At 43.6% G+C, this 12335-nt stretch overlaps 1 protein-coding gene across 9 annotated transcripts in view; it reads right to left on the bottom strand.

The window, feature by feature from the left end:
- Positions 1–12335, bottom strand: part of TIAM2 (T-cell lymphoma invasion and metastasis 2) — a 249364-nt gene that overhangs the window by 141445 nt on the left and 95584 nt on the right. For 8 of the 9 annotated variants that reach the window (XM_021071939.1, XM_021071937.1, XM_021071938.1 and 5 more), the window contains one exon: positions 9041–9118. The exons of the other annotated variant lie outside the window; for it this stretch is intronic. The gene's annotated coding sequence lies outside the window, so the exon portion shown is untranslated. The remainder of the gene's footprint in view (positions 1–9040; positions 9119–12335) is intronic. 9 annotated transcript variants of the gene reach the window in all.

The raw sequence follows: 12335 nt of genomic DNA on the forward strand, positions 1-12335 counted from the left end.
AGTGAAGACTAAGCACAAATTGTTGTTATAGCCTAACTGAAATCATTGACATGAATATCTTACACTCCACTTTCACAGGACAAACCATAATTAATAAAAAAGCAGGCCACAGAATGTAGTAGTGATATCTCAGGCTTCACAGCAGATGTGGGTTAGCAATTCATCTCTAAGTAATTTAGAAGCCTTTTGTACCTTCATCATAAAATAAGGTAAATAAGAATAAGGTCTATCTTGATAAAAATAAGGATTATTAGTCTATAAATAGTTATTTAACAAACTGACATTAAAAATGCAATTTTAGGAGTTCCCATTGTGGATCAGTGGAAACGAATCTGGCTAGTATCCATTAGGAGGTGGGTTCAATCCCTGGCCTTGCTCAGTGGGTTAAGGATCTGGCGTTGCCATGAGCTGTGGTGTAGGTCACAGAAGTGGTTCAGATCCCAAGCTGCTGTGGCTGTGTTGTAGGCCGGAGCTGTAGCTCTGATTAGACCCTAGCCTGGGAACGTCCATACACTTCCGCAGTGTGGCCCTAAAAAGCAAAAGTAAAAAATAAAAATGCAATTTTAAAAGTAATATGGGAGTTCTCTTGTGGCCAAGAGGGTTAAGGATCCAGCATTGTCACTGCAGTAGCTCAGGTTGCTGCTGTGGCATGGGTTTGATCCCTGGCCCAGGAATTTTCAGACTGCGGGGGCAGCCAAAAAAAAAAAAGTAATATGAACTCTCAGAAATAACCTCTCTCTCTTTTAAAAATAAAGTAACTCAACCCCCTCCATATTCTTCACTTTTCTTTCTTTTACAGCCTCACCCACAGCATATAGAAGTTCCCATTGCCACCATAGCTGTGGCAATGCCAGATCCTTAACCCACTGTGCCACAGCAGGAAGTCCCACACTCTTCACGTTTGAAGTCAAACACACAATGATGCAGAATGAATATCCCATCAAGCACCATTCTTTACTGATACTCCATAGTCAATTCTAAGGGCTTCATCTGGTTAAATGTATTTATATATAATAGTAATAATAAATAAAGGCTAAAAACATAAATTACCTTTATCCAAACAGGGTTCCAAAAGAGCAAATAATCGCTTACAAATATAGACGTTCACCTTTGAGGAAGTCACATAAAAGAGCAAAATATTCCACAGCAGCTTCATGTACCTAAAGAGCTTTTAGTGGGCTGCTTCTGATAGAAAAGCAGTACTTCGGATCATGTGGGCCGAAAACGTATGCAGCTTGAGTAAAGCCATCAAAGAAGAAACGAAACAAAACGTCCTGGATGAAGGCAATACCAGAAGAAAACGAAACATGCAAAATATTCACGTGAAAACCCGAAAATCCAAATAAATATTACTTGGAGAGGTAATTTCATCCAAAGTCACAAACCTAGCAAGTCTGTTTCTGAACCCAAGTGTTTCCGAATTAGCCCGGAGAAGAGTGAAAGCCTGCCTGGTTGGCCTTCATGCCTCACCCAGCCGTGGTCTGAAGGTTTTACCTCCCATGTGTGACGCTGAAACCCACACATGTGTACATCTGACCTGTGCAATTCATTTGCTACCCAATCATTGTTCCCCGGGGGGTCAGCAAAACAGCTCAGGGCCCAGGCTTTAGGGTCCCTCTGCCCTGACCTCAGACCCTGCTGTGTGACATTAGATAAGTCACTTAACCTCTCTGTGCCGTGATCTACAAAGCGGGGATGGTATTACTTACTTTACAGGATTAAAATAATACACGGAGACTGTTTACCACAAGACCTGCCTGAGAATGCAAACTCCATAAAGCAGAGGTAGTGTTAAATGGGTTTTCACTGTTAAGTCTAGTATTTAAAAAGTGCCTGGCACATGGCAAATACTCAACAGGTACCCATGAAGCCAATGAAAGAATGAATGAACAAGAGATGACAGTGATGATGGCAGTGGTGAACATGCCAAGAAAAGAGCATCTGGCACCGTCTCTATCTTTGTGTCAGAAGCCTCTAAAATCCCTTTATTTAAAATAAGCCACCCACATGTTATCAATGCCCACTGAGCAAGACTTTCAGAGTGTCTGCTTGAAGTGCCCCAGCTGTTCTGTACTGCAGTGTGTCACATTCCAGGCTGCTTCAGCCTCAAGAAGATGCTGGAAAGGCCCACAGCCATGAATCTTTAAAACCAACAGTCAATTTTAAGATAATTCAAAACGCAAGTCTAGCCTGGTACATATTCCTTTAAAGTCATAGCTTCACAAATGCTGATTAAGAAGAAAATGGAGTGCCCTGTAGAATCAGTGAAAAACGTGGTATGTATTGAGACTAAAGAGCAAAATAAATGTTTAACTTGTTTAAAAGTGAACTGGATGTGCCCACAAAATCGACAGTCAATCTTAAGATCATGCAAAAGGCAATACTAGTATAGTCTGTATTGCCTTAAAGCCACGGCAAGTCTAAATTTCATAATATAAGCTTTTTCTAAGTGTTCCAAAGGCATCAAATGTGAAAAAAAAATGAATGGAGACAATTATCATGAAAATGAGAGATTTTACGGTACAGATATTTATAATGTCCAAGTGGTATCTTACATAACAAGCAAGCCTTAATTTCACCAAATCACCACTTAGTTACTTTTATAAGAATAAGCAGATAAATTTTAAGTGACATAAAAATTAAGATTTCAAACAAATTCTGGAGTTCCGTCATGGCTCAGTGGTTAATGAATCTGACTAGGAACCATGAGGTTGCGGGTTCGATCCCTGGCCTTCCTCAGTGGGTTAAGGATCCGGTGTTGCTGTGAGCTGTGGTGTGGGTCACAGACGTGGCTCGAATCCCACGTGGCCATGGCTCTGGTGTAGGTTGGTGGCTACAGCTCCAATTGGACCTCTAGTCTGGGAATCTCCATATGCCGCAGGAGCAGCTCAGGAAAAGGCAAAAAGACAAAAAACAAAACAAACAAACTTAAATACACTTGTACAATGAACAATTACTGACAATATGCAGAATCCTAAATTTTGAAATTAAATACTTTATAATAAGTAACAGCTAATACGTTTATATAAATGACAAAAATCTGTATTTAAAAAATCATGCCACCCAAAATAAAACTACAAAATGAGTTTCAGTGAAGGTAAGATGAAAAACGTTAATAGAAAAAAATCATTTAGGAACTATGCTTGTAAAACCCTGGCTTATAAATCCTAAGCACCAGACACATCTGTTTACAACATTTCTGAAGGGTTATATTGGAATATTTAAGAAAGCACAAGTAATCTGACCAGAACCAAATGTAATTAAGAAGTGTTATTTTCTGCCTCTCACTCCACTCACAATGTTTTCTTTTTAGGAACTGAAGTGACACTGTTTTGGCTGAAAGGTTCCTAATCAGTTTAATTCTGAGAATAATTGAATCCGAGTTTGCCAAGAGACCGTACAGGTCACCCGTCTAGCCTGGTCTCGCTTTTAATTTAAGAACCACCTCCGGGATCCGGCCAGATGGGCCCCTCTCTTCTCCCTCAATACCCAGAGTGATGGGACGTCCACGGCCCGTGAGGGACCACATTCCATTGGCAAGTAACCAACTGATAGATGAGAACGCCTTCCCCCGACTTTCAATCGGTCATCCTAAAAATTCCACTAATTAAGTTTAGTCTTTCCAGCATTATCCACACGCATCCTCCTCCCTCCTCCAGCCAGTCACCCCCCCAGGGAGCCGAAGTCAATGGCTCTTTCCTCCCCCACCTCCCCCTGCCCCCTCGACTTAGTTTATCTTCCCGAGGAGCCAGAACCACTTTGTAAAACACAACAGACCGACAACAGCAGGTGAGGTTCTTCACTCGAAAGCAAATGCACATGGAAGCGAGCCCCAAGGCTGCAGCCTGCGCCTGAGGGAGCCCAGAGCACTCTCTCGGTCACCCTGCTCCGTAAACCCGGCTACGGGGCCCTCATTTCTTTGGTGCCACAAAGTCTAGAGCTCACTGGGGCTCCCCTGGAGAAGGCAGATGGAACCCAGTTCCAGAGTCCCCGGGTGCGTGCAAATTACACACGGCTCTCATTCCGCCCGAGCCAGGAGACCCAACAACTGCTCTTAAGGAAGGCGGGGAGTTTGCTGCTGAGAGAGAGGAAGTGGCCTAAAATAAAAGCAAGAGTGACCACAGAAGGAAAATGTTACTGTCCAGATGAGGAATCACAGTCTCCAACTTTAGGGCTGTTTAAAGTATATCGACGAAGCAAAGCCTGAGTGCCGTGCTTTTAAGAAATACAGACTATTTGCTTGCAAATGGAAAGCATTCTTCAGCACGGACACCCCAATGCTCCCTTTTTCTTCAAATATGAAACTCTATGGAAATAACTTCCATTTTCCCCCTATCGATATGGAAGGAGAGCACACTTGTCCACTTTTCTCCTAATGCTACTAGAAGAAAAACAACTTCACTCAATGGAAAATGGCAGGTGATGCTCGGTGTCGGGGAGACGGCATGCAGGGGTGGGGACTGTGGCATACGGGCCCGTGACAACCCGTCCCAGAGGGCCAGCAGCTGCCCCGCTCCAGAACCCCACGCCACCTGGGAATGCAGAAGCCTAGGAATGCTGCCAGATGAACCACATTTTTAAGAAACCCTGCAAAATGCTGCTTTTATGTCAATTTTTCAGTTTTGAAAGGCAGGCAACTCATGTAAGTATTCTGCAGACACTCGTCAGAGACTCAGCGTTACAAGCCCAACAAAGCTTATCCACAGCCCAGAACCCGCCAGAAGCCTACCAGGTTGCAAGTTCTGATGCAAATGATAAGACCCCAAAGGCGAAAGTTTCAAATCCTGAAAAATATTTTGAAAGGAAACCATCAGCAGTCCCCACCCCCTGGCTTCAGAAGGCTAAGTCTGGATCTAAAGGGACATCTGTCTCTGCACAAGCGACCTGGCCATGAGGGGCACCGTGATTTTGGAGAGGGATCCATGTACACAGAAGAGGCACCATGAAGGACCACACAGGCCCTGGCAGCCACCTTCCTGGTGAGTGAAGCCAACTCTCCACCTGCAGCCAGCCTGCCTTCGGAGGCCACATCTACCCTGGAAATGCAGGGTCACCCCCCGTTTTCCCACAGCTCCTAAGAAAGCCCTTCCCTACATGAAACCCAGAGGGGTTTCCCTCCACTTCTACTCATTGGTCCTGGCTCTTTCCTCAAAAACTGAATAAGTGGGCCTCATCTCCCCTGTTCCCTTCACACAGGAAGGGCCGGTGTAACGCTCCCTACTAAGCTTACTACTCTGCACGCTAGATATTCTGTTCCTTTCATCATAATCAACAGGACACTATTTCCAAACATTCCTCACCAGGCTCACTCTCCTCTGAAGATCCATATCCTTCTTTTTTTCTTTTCTTTTTTTTTAGGGCCACACCTGCGGCATATGGAAGTTCCCAGGTGAGGGGTCCAACTGGAGGTGCAGCTGCTGACCTACGCCACAGCCACAGCAACACCAGATTAGAGCCGTGTCTGAGACCTACACCACAGCTCACGGCAAGGCCGGATCCTTAACCCATGGAGCGAAGCCAGGGATTGAACCCGCATCCTCACAGAGTCAACAGCGAGTCCTTAACCCATTGAGCCATAATGGGAAAGGCAGGATATCAATATCTTTCTTAAACCTAAGGTCTGAAGGCAAGAAAGAAAACTAAAGATTAGGCGGTGCTGTACCAGCAGCATTCTCTACATTTTTAATATTTTATATTTAATTCTCATGACGCTCCTCTTTGATTTGTATTATTATCACTACTTGGCAGGTGAAGAAAAAAAAAAAAAACCTAAGCAGAGTCAAGTGATTTGCTAAAGGCCACAAAACTAGTACCACTGAAAAACTCAAAACAAATCTGTCTGATACCAAAGAGACAACAGCATTGCTATATTTATAGGAAATGGCATATCTATAATGTTTTCTCATTATTATACCTTAATAAAATTTTAAACAATTATGAGCAAGTCTATTCTTTCTGGCAAGCTCGGGAGGGTAGCTGTTTTCATTCACATACTGCAAAAACAGATCTCAAAGTTGTGTCACCACTTTATAAACAGGATCCAAATACATTATTATTATTATTATTTTGTCTTTTTGCCATTTCTTGGGCCACTCCCGCGGCATATGGAGGTTCCCAGGCTAGGGGTCAAATCAGAGCTGTAGCTGTCAAGCCTACGCCAGAGCCACAGCAACGCGGGATCCGAGCCACGTCTGCAACCCTACACCACAGCTCATGGCAATGCCGGATCCCTAACCCACTGAGCAAGGGCCAGGGATCGAACCCGCAACCTCATGGTTCCTAGTCGGATTTGTTAACCACTGTGCCACGACAGGAACTCCCAAATACATTATTTTTAAACCTAGTTAATGTATTTCATATATAAAAACCCAAGCATATGCTAAATAAAACAAATTCATGTGACATATACATTAACATACTTAAATCACAATCATTCTATGAGAAAAATGCTTTTCTTTCTTTTTTCTCTTTAAGGCCACATCTGCAGCATATGGAAGTCCCCAGGCTAGGGGCTGAGCCAGAGCAGCAGCTGCCAGCCTACATCACAGCCATGGCAATGCCAGATCTGAGCCGCGTCTGTGACCTACACCACAGGATCCGTAACCCACTGAGTTGAGGCTGGGGATCAAACCCGCAGCCTCAGAGAGACTACGTTGGGTTCTTAACCCACTGAGCCGCACCTGGAAGGCTGAAAAATGCTTTTCTTACTCCTGTTTTACAGAAGAAGAAACTGAGCCAGGAAATGGCAGAGACGATTCAAAGAACTCGGGTGGTGCAACTCCTCCCAAAACCTCAGCTTTAGGTGTTTGAAACAGGTGTCTTTCAGTCATGATTTCTGGACTTTGCGGAAGCGAGAATGAAACACGGCTGCAAGGCTAATAGGATCCCTTCTGAATATTCTAAGGTCGATGATATAAAGGTCAGTCAACATAAAGGTGACTAATGACCATCAAAATGGCTAGTTGTGGAGTGTGCCACATTTACAGATAAACCCAGAAATGCTAGAAAACTCCCTGTTTGGAACTTACTAACAGACGAACTGAATCTTCAAAATCTCCTCCAGAGTGAACAAATTTCTCACCACATGACACCAACAACTTCTACAGTGAGTTTCATTTAACTGTTGACTACATATTTAACCAAACAATAACTGTTGACTACATATTTAACCAAACAATATCTGTGGTGCACCAGACAGACACATGTCCTGAGCGCATGGAAATTCTGCTCCAGTGACTGAGGCGAGACAAGAAGCCAATGAATAAATACACAAAGGAGAAAACTATCAGGTAGAGACAAGCACTTTGCAGAGAATTAAAATAGGGTGATGTCAGTTCGTGGGAATGTAAATTGGTGCAGCCGCTGTGGAGGACAATAGGGAGGTTCCCTTAAAAACTAAAAACAGAGATGCCATATGATCCTGCAATCCCACTCCCTGGGCCTCGATCCAGGGTTAGTAGATGCAAACTATTGTATTTGGGGTGAGATCCTGCTGTATGGCACAGGGAACCGTATCTCGTCACTTGTGATGGAGCATGATGGAGGATAATGTGAGAAAAATAATGTATGTGTATAACTGAGTCCCTTTGCTGTGCGGCAGAAACTGACATAACATTGTAAATCAACTGTCATAAAAAAACTTAAAAAAGGAAAGATGGAGACTCTAATTCGAAAAGATACATGCACCTCCGTGTTCAAAGCAGCAACTCTTTACAATAGCCAAGATGTGGAAGCAACCTAAGTGTCCACTGACAGAGGAATGGATAAAGAAGATGTGGTTCTATTCATCCAATAGCCTATTAGCCATAAAAAAGAATGAGACAATGCTATTTGCGGAAACATGGATGGACCTAAGGATTATCACACTAAGTAAAGAAAACCAAAGATAGCAACCATGTGATAGCACTTATTTGTGGAATCTAAAAAAAATGATGCAAATGAACTTACAAAACAGAAACAGACTCGCAGACACAGAAAACAATCTCATGGTTACCAAAGAGGAAAGTGAGGAGGGGTAAATTAGGAATTTGGGATTAAAACCTACACCTTAATATATATAAAACAGATAACCAACAAAGACCTACTGCATAGCACAGGGAAATACATTCAATACCTTATAATAACCTACAATGGAAAAGAAACTGGAAAAATACATATATGTATATATATATATATAATCAAATCACTTTGCTATACACTTGCAACTAACACAATGTTGTAAATCCACTATATTTCGATTTTTAAAAATGTTTTTAAATAAACTAAAAGAGAGGGCTAGTGCAGCAGGTGGTTAGGTGACCACCTCAGATTGAGTGGTCGGAGATGGTCTTTGCAGTTGAGATCCAAAGGGTGCAGAGCGGCCCAGGAAAGCTGAGACGGACTGCAGCCTGGAGAGACTCTGCCTATGTCTGTGCTCCAGCAAAACAAGCATGAACTGCAGAGGGAGCAACGTTTCCAGGAAATTACTTGCAACCATTCCAAACACTGCTTTGGGACCTGCTCAGCTTCCCTGCTATAGCACTTACCCTGTAACAACAAACACACTAAGATGCCCCAGTCAGAACCAGCCTTAACATCGGAGGTGGAAACTGACCTTTCCTCAGTGGCTTCCTAGTGTCCAGGTCTCCTGCGCTGACCTGATCTTAACAAGTGCAACAAGAAATAACATACTCTAGCTTGTTCCTCAGCAGGAAGTCCTAGGTGGAGCTCAAACATATGCCCTCTCAGTATGTGACGTCTAAAGAAAAGGAAATGAACACTTCCCAAGCTTCAGTGTCTCACCTAAGTTCCCAGAGAAGAGGGGCATATGCTCTTCCACGTGGAGAAGATGGGCCAGCACATCAAATTCAAGTGCAACTGTAATAAGCCACTCAGACAGCAGGAACCTCAGCCACCAGCACCTGAGGAATCCATACTGACTTTTCCCCCTTAAGCCCACATACAAAGAGCAGTTAACAGAGCTACATGAGGAAGAGACACCCAAGAAATATAAAATGACAGACAGTATTGCCTTTGAGATGTGCAAGCAACCAGAACTTACCCCGAGGAGGTATGGACCACTCTTAGCGTAACCATTCATTCATCCGCAAGACGAGATCGCTCATTCAAGCACAAAGCCCTGACAAAAAAAAAACCAAAACACAGAGACGGTGAAAATCAAATCCTCAAAATCAGAATTGTGAGATTAAAGCTCAGTTTCTTGGCATGCTGCCATTTTCTTGGGCTTGACACCCAAAGGGAGCATCTAAAAGACAACACAAGGGTTAAACGATTAACTATAAAGGAAATATCAGGGTCTTCCCACATCCTCATTGGAGCAGCAGATTTACTGTTTCATCCTAGAGCGTTACATGGCCAAGCCATTTTACCGACAGGTAGGTGGAGGGAGGAGAGGAGGAGGAGAGGGAGAGAAGGAGAGAGAAACGGGGGAGGGGGATAGGGACACAGAGGGACCGACGGTTCAACAGACAGAACAAGCCCAAGCCGACTGCTATCAAGCCACCCCTCTAGATGCTGAGGGTAGAGTAGTAACTACAAGTCTCTGCTCCCCCTGAGCTTTATTCAAATGGGAGGAAGCAGTCAAACAAATAGGTACATAAACTAAGGAAAACATCCTAGAACGAAACCTGCAATAGAGACATGACATCATATAGGGTGATGAACTAAGGAGTAACAAGTGTCCTATTTAAATTGGAAGATTAGGAAATGGCTCTCAGAGACAGCAACTAGGCTGAGATCTGAATGCTATGTTTTTTTAATGGCCACACCCGAGGCATGGAAGTTCCCAAGCCAGGGATTGAATCTGAGCTGCAACTGTGGCAGTGCCAGATCCTTTAACCCACTGTGCCAGGCCAGGAATCAAACCCACACCTTCACAGCAGTTCGAGCTGCTGCAATTGGTTTCTGAACCCACAGTGCTACACTAAGAACTCCATGAATGCTATTTGGAAGTTAGAAAAATGATTTCCTGCACCGAGGGACCAGCCAAGAACCTAAATGAACCAGCGTTATCAAGAGCAGTTATCATGGATTGTGGGGCAGAATCGAAATGCAGGCGAGTGGAGTCAAAGGATCTGAGCTGCATTACTCATTAAGCAGGTGGCTTCTGGGTCCTCCCATGTTATGGAGAATAATACTTTCTTCCTACGCTTGATACACCGCCCAGCGATACATTAAAACTCATGGCCCTGCTGGTCAACAGAGCAGAAAGTTATCGCCCTTTTCTTTCACTGTTTAAAATGTTAAACAGATTGCTTTCAGAGAATGAGACTTGCCTATTATTATCATAATTATTATCACAATGATCCATTGTCATCACTATTATTGTTATTGAGCTACAGCTGACATACAATATCGTGTTATTTTCAAGTAGAGACTTGTCTTTATACAAAAATTTATTTCACCTCTGCTACATACACAAGATACTATGTTCTGATAACAACTGTGTACTATGGCTCCAAGTTCACAACCCTTGATAAAGAATGCAGACTTTGCCAGTTCCCATTGTGGCTCAGTAGGTTAAGATTCTGACTGGTATCCATGAGGATGTGGGTTCAATCCCTGGCCTCGCTCAGTGGGTTAGGGATCCAGCATTGCCGTGAGCTGCGGTGTAGGTCAAAGACACAGCTCTGATCTGGCATGGCTTGGCTGTAGTGTAGACCAGAGGCTACAGCTCCAATTCGACTGCTAGCCTGGGAACTTCCATATGCAGGTGCAGTCTAAAAAGACCAGGAAAAAAAAAAAAAATGCATGAAGACTTTGGAGCCAAAGAATGAGAGTTCAGCCCCCAGTTTCTCTATTACCACCTATTTATTTAAATTGCCTGAGCCTCTGGCTTCTTCAACTACAAAATGGAAATGATATCTACTTTGCAGGGTTATTCTAAATATTATAGGATGGTGCCCATAAAAGAGCTAATAAAGTGGGTGAAATGTGAAATTCTCAAAGTGGTGATAAAGTACTTTTACTGTAAACAGTCGCTATTATTGGGCAAGGCGTGATTCTCACGATGATTCATGCTACAGAAACACACCTATACAATCAGGCACAGTGGAGATGACAATTTTCATTGACAGATCATAGAATAATCTATGGCTGGACATTTAAAAACCAGCCCAACTCCCTCTCTCTAAAAGTGAGAATTTAAAGCTACAAGACGTAAACTGATTTGCCCAAGGTGACATAAATGGTTCAAAGGTTTTGGAAACCTAAATAATAGGCATTTTTGGTCTAAAATGCTTGCCTTATAAATCGTAAATAGACATATTTTAAAAATTTTCTTTGTAATTAAACCAGTATGGATAAGAAAATATTTTTAAACAGAATGGAAAATTAAACAAGCTTCAGTGTACTCTATCTAAACACAATACACTGGGTTTTTGTTTGTTTGGTTGGTTGGGTTTTTTTTTCTTTTTTGTCTTTTTGTTTTTAGGGCCACACCCACAGCATATGGAGGTTCCCAGTCTAATCGGAACTGTAGCCACCGGCCTACGCCACAGCCACAGCAACACCAGATCCAAGCCGCATCTGTGACCTAGACCACAGCTCACGGCAACGCCAGATCCTTAACCCACTGAGCGAGGCCAGGGATCAAACCCAGGTCCTCATGGATGCTAGTCGGATTCATTAACCACTGAGCCATGATGGGAACTCCCAAACACACTACACTGTTTAAAAGCCAAGGGAGTTCCTGTAGTGGTGCAGTGGTTAACGAATCTGACTAGGAACCATGAGGTTACAGGTTCAATCCCTGGCCTTGCTCAGTGGGTTAAGGATTCCGTTATGCTGTGAGCTGTGGTGTAGGTCATAGATGTGGCTCAGATCCCACGTTGCTGTGGCTATGGTGTAGGCCCGCGGCTACAGCTCTGATTAGACCCCTACCCTGGGAACCTCCATATGCCTCGGGAGCGGCCCTAGAAAAGACAAAAAGACAAAAAAAAAAAAAAGCCAAGAATGATCCTGTCTTACTGACAGCCTGATAAATGGTTATTTCCTAACCAAGAAACTATACAATATAACATTTGCCACACTTTAACTTTTCCAAGCACTTACTATGTGACAGAAGCTTCCACACGTTCGTTCTGAAGACCTTGCCATTTCCTGAGTGTGGCCGTCTTTTATTTTTCATACCTTCGCATACACGGTCTCCTGCCGGGAATGCCTCCCTGGAGGACTCCTAATTACCCGTCAAGATCCAGCTAAAGCGTCTCGTCTTCCACTCTGGTCCCAGCACAGGTGACCGTGGTTTTGCCACCGTGACCAATTAGCCGTTCCAAAGTGCTCTTCCACCCCGTGTACACGTGCCCAGGGCCACGTGGCCAACGCAGTGTCATCTA

Source organism: Sus scrofa, chromosome 1 (assembly GCF_000003025.6).
Source record: "Sus scrofa isolate TJ Tabasco breed Duroc chromosome 1, Sscrofa11.1, whole genome shotgun sequence".
NCBI classification, from domain to species: Eukaryota; Metazoa; Chordata; class Mammalia; order Artiodactyla; family Suidae; genus Sus; species Sus scrofa.